This window comes from Mus caroli, chromosome 5 (assembly GCF_900094665.2).
Source record: "Mus caroli chromosome 5, CAROLI_EIJ_v1.1, whole genome shotgun sequence".
Classification (NCBI taxonomy): Eukaryota; Metazoa; Chordata; class Mammalia; order Rodentia; family Muridae; genus Mus; species Mus caroli.
The window spans coordinates 38,795,901-38,804,113 of NC_034574.1; the positions used below are offsets into that span (position 1 = coordinate 38,795,901).

Here is an 8,213-nt window from a genome sequence, read left to right on the forward strand (position 1 = left end):
AATGGGTGGGTAGGGAAGTGGGGGGCGCTATGGGGGACTTTTGGGATAGTATTGGAAATGTAATTGAGGAAAATATGTAATAAAAATATATAAAAAAAAAAAAGAAAGATCCATGAAGAAGCATACCCTCACCAGATACCAAATCTGCTGGAGTCTTTTCTGGTCCAGTATAATTGGTGTTCTACACACTTCGTGTATGTTTATAGACATATTTTTCTTTAGTTTGAGAAAGTTTTCTTCTATGATTTTTGTTGAGAATATTTTCTGGGCCTTGGACTCTTATTATTCTTGGGTTAGGTCTTTTTTATGGTATCCCAGATTTCCTGGATGTTTTGTGTCAGGAATTTTTTAGATTCAACATTACTTTGACTGATGTATCAATTTATTCTATTGTATCTTCTACACTGAGGTTCTGTGGTCCATCTCTTGTATTCTGTTGGTGATTCTTGCATCTGTTGCTCCTGTTCTCTTCCTTAGGGCTTTCATCTCCAGAATTCACTCAGCTTGTGTTTTCTTTATTGCTTCTATTTCTTCTTTCTGGTCTGGCACAGTTTTATTTCCTTTATCTCTTTAATTGTATTTTCCTATATATTTTTGAGGGATGCACTTGTTTCCTTTTTAATAATCTCTACCTGTTTGATTTTCCTGTGTTTCTTTAAGGGATTTATTCATTTCATCTCTAAAGGCCTCTATAATTTTCATAAGATTGCATTTAAGGTCATTTTCGTGTGCTTTGGTTTTGTTAGGATATCCAGGGTATTCTAAAATATAGTATTGCCCTGGCTTTTGTTGACTGTGCTCTTTTTAGGGTCTTTAGCCATATGTATGACTTTGGTTCCTGGATGTTCCTATTGTAGTAGGTATTGAGAGAGGGGTTAACCTTGATGGTCCTGGTGTGGCAGGCCTCTGATGGGCATCTTTGGGCTGTATGGTTTCTGATCAGCAGGTCTGTGTTATTTAGAAGCCACAGGTCAGATGAAGGTGGGCAGAGAGGTGGCAGAAGTATGAAGGGTCTGTAGGGTATAGCTGACTGGTCTGGGCAGCTGGGGGTGCCCTAGAGGACACAGAGAGCAGGCTTGATAATATTCTTTGTTAAAAAAAAAAAAACGACTGATTAGAAGAACATAGGACCTTGTGATACACATTGAACAATTTCTCTTACTTTAATTTATACACATTTAATTTTTGGCAGACCCTCCATTTCTTTCCTTTGTTGACTGATTTATAAAAGCCTTCATGATTTTCTTGTCAGTTCTTTTCATTCCTCAGTTACTCTCCCTAGTCTGCTGGTTATCACTGTTATTTTCCTTTTATACTACAAACATTCTAATGGGTATGTGATGTTTGGAAGGGTGCTTTTCAAAATGCAAAACCAATTTTGAAAGAACATGAATCCATCAGAAGGGCTATGCTTGTGGACGAACAAGATCTGCCTGCTTACAATTCCCTGGTCTGTCAGCATGTATTTCCCTGGTCTGTCTGCTTGTATTTCCCTGGTCTGTCTGCATGTATTTCCCTGGTCTGTCTGCCTGTATTTCCATGATCTGTCTGCCTGTATTTTCCTGGTCTGTCTGCCTGTATTTCCCTGATCTGTCTGCCTATATTTTTCTGGTCTGTCTGCCTGTATTTCCCTGGTCTGTCTGCCAGTGTTTTCCACTGTGAACTTCCATCATTTCTGAAAGAGAAAATCTCTTTCTTTCTAAAACACAGGAATTGAACTGAACCTACTTTTAATTTTTATTTCTCTATATTCTTCATTAGAAATTCCTCTTGATATGTAGAATGATGTAATTATTTAAATATATCACGTTCCTCATTGTTAGTTCATTGCCCCAAGCTCACTTTGGCTTGTCTAGGCAATGGTTTGCGATAAACTCTTTATCATAAATTTTAAGACAATGCATAATAGACCATTTTTGGGGGGTTATTTCCTTGATCTTATTTTTTTTTAGAAATGTCACATTATTTAAATGTTATAAAATAATTTAAATAATAAAATAATATTATGTGCTCCTCGTTTAAAATTCATAAATATTCTCTTATTTTTATAGGTAAATTGGAAATTCATTTTGTTAAAGGCAGGTTGGGGTTCTTAAAAACAGTTTAATAGCAAGCCACACATTAATTTCAGCTCTGCCATGTGGCTCCTTTCTTGTCATGCAAGGCTTCTTATGTTCCTTTCCCTGAGCATTGCAGCTTTATGTAGGTCACAGTTTGTGTTAGAATCATTTCACGATGTTTTTGTTGCTGCTGGAAATAATTTTAAAAACTCTTTTGTAGGACTGGCAAGATGTCTCAGTGGTAGGATGGCTTGCTGCTTTTGTAGGTGACCCCAGTTTGGTTCTTTGTACTATGCCAGCCATGTCGACACACTGGCACCCACAAACACATATAAAAGTAAGTATTAAAAGCTCTTGTATACATTGTTTGGATAATCTTACTTTTCTTACATCCACACTCATGAATGTTAATAGACTTCACTCATTTATGCATGGGCACTGGAATTGTTTTTCTTTTCCTTTTTAAAAATTATCTTTACTTTTTATTAGATATTTTCTTTCTTTACATTTCAAATGTTATTCCCTTTCCTAGTTTCCCTTCCAAAAAACTCTATCTCCTCCCCCCTTCCCCTGCTCCCCAACCCACCCACTCCCACTCCCACTGGTATTGTTTAAAGGAATGTAGTGTGTGGCAATAAGACTTATTTTCTTCTCAATGTTTATCTTTTCACTTTACATCATTTTTCTTTGCTTGGGATTTCTTAAACACTGTAAAATTTATTAGTGAAAAGCTTGCTTTTTTCCTTTCTTTTAATTTGTAGCTGACAGATCCTGAGGTGACCTCCCAGTGAGTCACATCCTTGCATAATCAATCTCTTTGACAGTTCATTCTGCCTCCTTAAAGGGGTACCTGTAGCCTACATCTAACCAACATATCCAGTAAAGGTCAGGGAAGCTGCCGGTCTTTCCTAGGATGTGTCATATGACAAAAGTGGCAAAGAGTCTCTACCACGATTGTATTGGTAAACAACAACAACAGCAACAAACAAAACAAAACAAAAACAAATACAAAAAACCCAACCTTCCAAGCTGATTCCTCTTTAAGCCTACTATGTATTGTCAGTAATTCCAAAGCCTCATTACAAGGAATGTGCGTTTGTCTAGAAATGTGGCTCATTCTTGGGATTCCCAGATCTTAAGGTGTAGACACAGGCATAAAGATTAGGAGCATAGGGACAGCAAACCAAAAACAAGCTAGGCATGGTGAGATCTCTGTGATCTAACACAGCAAGCAGATCTTTGTAAGTTCAAGGACAGCCTGGTCTACAAATCGAGTTCCAAGATAGCCAGGACTGGTACATCAAGAAATCCTGTCTCAAAAGAACCAAAAAACCAAAAACCAAAACCAGAAACCAAACAACCCCCCCCAAAATCCCCAAACCAAAAACCAAACAAAACGAAAACACCCAAATAGAATAGTTTTATTTGCAAGTGGAAGTTCTGTAATTTTATATATATATATATATATATATGTACATATACATATATATATTTACATATATATATACACACACTACACACCTGAATTATACTTAATATTTTATTTTTAAATTAATGTTTTTTATCAATTCTTAATAGTTAATATACAGAAACAATCTTTTCTTACACAGATCTTACATACTCTCTTATGAGGGAGGCAGTATCTCTGCGTGTTACTTAGGCTCTTTTCAAACATAGTAGATCCCCTCACTGTCTGTAGACTCACATCCTCTTAACTCAGCCTCTTGAGTGCTGCAGTGGTAGGTATGGGCCCCACAATTACCTTACTGATTCTTATATAATTGGATATTATGATCCAATTGAATTGGGATAGTATAAGAATTGCAGCCCCTTCTTGATAAAAAATAAAGTATTTTCCCCCCTATTTATTCATCATGAGAATGGTCCTTTATTCTTTCAATGGACATTCGTAAAGGTTTCTGGACAGTTCTACTTGGCAAGGTTAGGGTTTGCAAATGACTCTGCTAGCGTTATGTGAACTTGGACTGCTCCCTTACTCTGAGAAGTTGCAGTTCTTCCTCTGCAAAATAGATATAGCATACTGCACCTGTTTTCAAGATGTGTATATAAACCCATTCTATAGATATCTTAATGGCCTGTACAGGTTCTGTGCACAGTAAGGAAGCAGAGTACCAGCTGCCCACCTCCTGCCCCTCCCAGGCAGATAGTCAGTTCATGTGTTACACGGGGTCTCTGGGAATTGAATCTGTTTTGTTTCTAGTTTTCAAATCTATGCATGCCTTCCCCATCAGTTTTCTTTCCTATGTAGGTTGCTGGGTAAGACTTAGATAATTTTGATGTCCATAGAAGAGGCTGAAGCCACAAAACCAAATCACCTGTGTTACATCTAATGAATTCTCAGGGCCAGGGAAGGTTAGTTGAAAAGCCCGCTGGTGGCTTTCTATTAAGCATAACATCAGGCCAGCAACCTGAGAAATCTCAGGTCCAAGGCTGTTCTCATCTTGCTATTTCACTTCAGATCAGTAGCTTCCACTCCAGGAAAGGCTATAATATGCTGGTGGCTTTCTGTTGCCTGATAGTGTTTCCAGGTCCATGCCGAAGCTAAGTTTCAGAGAGCTTATACTTGATCACCTTTTGATACCTCTGTGTCCAACATGTTCCATCAGTATCACCAAGGGCAACCATCTGTTACTATCCTGGTGGCTGTGATGACTTGTTTTAAACCGCACAAATGACCTAGTTTTCTGACATCACTTGGAAGAAACAGCTGACTTTGCTTTGTCTTGCTTTATGTCTGCCCTCAACACCTTACAATATGCTATCTCACAATGCTTCCCAGCTCCCCATGAACAATGGGCTGCCTGCAGAGGAGCTAAGTCTTAGACCTTGAGCTGTAGTTTAGTGTTTGATTCTGGAAGTCAAGCAGCTTATTATGCACACAGTGCCAGCTGTAGACATAGTACATTAGAATCACTCAAACACTGGATATCTCCTAGAGTTCCTGTGGGTAAATGGGGCTGGGGGAGATCATGGAAAGCATTTAAAGGCCTGGGGCTATGTTTTCCAGCTCCTTGAATTCCATCTACTTCCCTGCTCCAGTTTCCCCTTTCTAAAGTGGGTCCCCAATATGCCTTTGAGATTTCTCAGGCCAATTAGTGAGTTAGAGGCTATCAAAGGATGTTAATCTGCAAAAAGACACAACTATAATATCCTATAATTTGATGCCTATAGTGACCCTCCCAGAGGCTTCCTTCAAAGCCTGTTAGAGAGTGGCCATTTAGCTATTGTAATTACAATTCTTGAACTCAATTGTGTTTTCAGTTCTGGGAGTCCTGCAGTTTGGGGAGCCTAGCTGTGAGTTCACAGCTCTTTGACCCTCAGGATGATTGATTAGCTTTGATCATGGAGACAATGTCCACAAAAGAGCCACATTTCTCTCTGAAACTTTCAGGTAAACAGAAAGACCCTTTGAATGGATTGCAGAGTGAAGAACCTAGGTCTAAGACAAGGGTCTTTTTTGAATTGGATTTAGGGACCTGTTGACTAACTTTGACCACATGATTGCTGGATGGGAAAAGGTGACTCTGGTCCTGAGTGCATCAAAAAGTTCCCTGACTTTGCCTGCTGCAGATGGGCTTTCAGCCTCTTTGTGGATTCATCTGTGGGAAACATGTTAAGTTGAGTCTGGGTAAGAATATCATAAGTAGCCTTGGATGGATGAGGAACTTTTCAACAGACTGCATGAAATGTGAAGCTGCAGAGTCAGAAGACCCAGAGATTTGAAACCAGGACATAATTAAGACCCTTCTATGTTTTAGACTCTTATGACCACACAGGCATTTGGGAGTATTGTGATGTGCCTTTTGAGAAGTTCCTCTAGGTGCCAGTCATACTGGAACAAGCACAGGAACCTCACAACAGTACCGGAATACACTTATGCTGTATTTCTATACTCCCAACACGGTATGGGGTTTTTCTCAAGGAGATTGGTCAAAAGTAGGAGTTTGAACTGATTCTAATGGTAGTTATTTGAGCATTATTAACCAACAAGCTATACTTGTTTGGGTAAGTGTTGGAAACTGGGAGTTATACAGAACACTGTTTCAGGAGAACCACATACCTCATGTGTTCAATTTCAGAAATACAAATTGGGTAGAGATTGTTTAATCCTTTGGGTGTTCCTTTTATACTACTCCATAACAGTAATCAGTTGCCACATGATTGTACATACATCAACAAGACTCATAAAAAGTGACTGTTCCCTAATAAAAATAACAGTTATCTTGGGCAGAGAGCCAGGGTCCAGGGTCCTTTCTATCTTAAGACTTCTCAGACACTGTACCTAGGAGGAATGTACCATCCAGAGAGCGGCCACTTCTAGCTGGCCTTCCAATCTCTCTCTTGCAATTTTGCTATTGGTTCCTTGCATTTCTGTAACATGGCCAAAGCCCTTTTATAGGAGTCAGTGGAGTCTCAGTAGGGTGGGAGTCATAGATCTGTAAGGAGGCTCTTATTTCTGTAAGACAGAGAGAGAAAGAGATGGACCTCACCCCTGCCATAGTACTGTTCACTTTAAGGAGCCATTATTAAACACGTGTGCTTGCTATGGATGCTACAATAATTACCTCAAATGGGGCAGCTTGACTTGTCGACATACTGGCTTATAGTTATGGATAGTAGAAGTCCTTGATTAAGGTATTTCTGCAAGGCTGGGGTCTTTTGAGGTCTTTTCCCTTGGCTTCCAAATGGCCAACTTCTTAATGTGATTTTTTTCTGACCCTTCTTCATGTGATCCACAAGACAGTGTTCAAGTTTCTTAGTATTACACATCTGAACTTCTCATATGTGTCTTCATGAGCTGGCTCCCATGCCTGTTATATTTCCAAGATACCTTGTTCTTTATACCGTCTTCCTCAGGCATCTGGATGAGTCTAATATCTTGGTGTCCAAAATGTGATTTACAGAGCAACTGAAAAGCATTGAAAATCTTACCTCTTACTTTGGTACTACTGAAGAGCTACACCTCTCCTAACAATATCACCAAATGATTCCTGGCCCCATTAAGATTTGCAAAGCAGCTTTACTAACAAAGTCAGAATCCACTGCCTATTTTCCATCTGCTCATCTCTAAGGTCTCGCCTCCAGATATAGCCCAACATCCCACTCAAGTCAGTAGCTGCCTAAGACATCTCTAGGATGTTGCACAGGCATAGCCAATGTAATGCCCCAGCCAGCTCCCCTCCTCGACCTCCTCTTTCCTACGTGCATTCTTATTCCATGGGTGGTGCTTCAGGCCACCACTGTATTCCTACTCCTCTACATTCATCAGTCCAGCCTGACTGTTTTGGTTGTTTCCTTCAGTGCCTCATATCTCTGTGTCCCTGTCTACTCTTACTGTCCCAGTCTGGGCTCTAATCCTCCATCCCCTGGACTAATAAAGACGACTCAAATAGATTTATTGGCATGCAGCCCTTTTCCTTGTTATTCTCACCGCCTCAGCCTGGATCCTCCTGCCTCTTGGTTGCCTGGCAACACTACTCATTGTTTATGAGTCAGCTCTGGAATCTTGTTTCCAAATCCCCACCCCCTCCAGACCCAGGGATTTTTTCCCCCCTCTTTCTCCTTTCTACCTCCTTCCCTCACTCTCTATCTCTTTCCTTCCTTCCTTCCTTCCTTCCTTCCTTCCTTCCTTCCTTCCTTCTTTCTCCTTTCTCCCTCCTTCCCTCCCTCTCTATCTCTTTCCTTCCTTCCTTCCTTCCTTCCTTCCTTCCTTCCTTCCTTCCTTCCTTCCTTCCTTCCTTCCTTCCTCTCTCTTCTTTCTTTCTTTCTTTCTTTCTTTCTTTCTTTCTTTCTTTCTTTCTTTCTTTCTTTCTCTCTTTCTTTTCTCCCCCTTCTCTGTGTGTGTTTCCTAGTAACCATACTTTGGTATTTCCACTAGAGATAAAATGCATAGAAATGTTGTAAAAAAGGAGATGAGCTGAAATCATGGAACAGACTCTGTGATGAGGTCATGGTCCAGTAGGTCCTTTTTTTTTTGTTTGTTTTTTTTTTCAAATGTTATCCCAAAAGTTCCCTGTACTCTCCCCCTGCCCTTTTGATATTCTTTTTTTTTGATTTTTAATATTTTTATTACATATTTTCCTCAATTACATTTCCAATGCTATCCCAAAAGTCCCCCATAGCGCCCCCCAC

The 8,213-nt window shown here is 39.8% G+C and overlaps 1 long non-coding RNA gene across 1 annotated transcript in view; it reads right to left on the minus strand.

The window, feature by feature from the left end:
- LOC110293949 overlaps positions 1–7,523 on the minus strand; it is an 18,130-nt gene extending 10,607 nt beyond the window's left edge. Inside the window, exons 1-2 of the long non-coding RNA XR_002377901.1 lie at positions 7,284–7,523; positions 6,647–6,990 (exon numbers count right to left, since the gene is read on the minus strand). This is a non-coding gene — a long non-coding RNA (uncharacterized LOC110293949). The remainder of the gene's footprint in view (positions 1–6,646; positions 6,991–7,283) is intronic.
- Between the last annotated feature and the right edge of the window lie 690 nt (positions 7,524–8,213).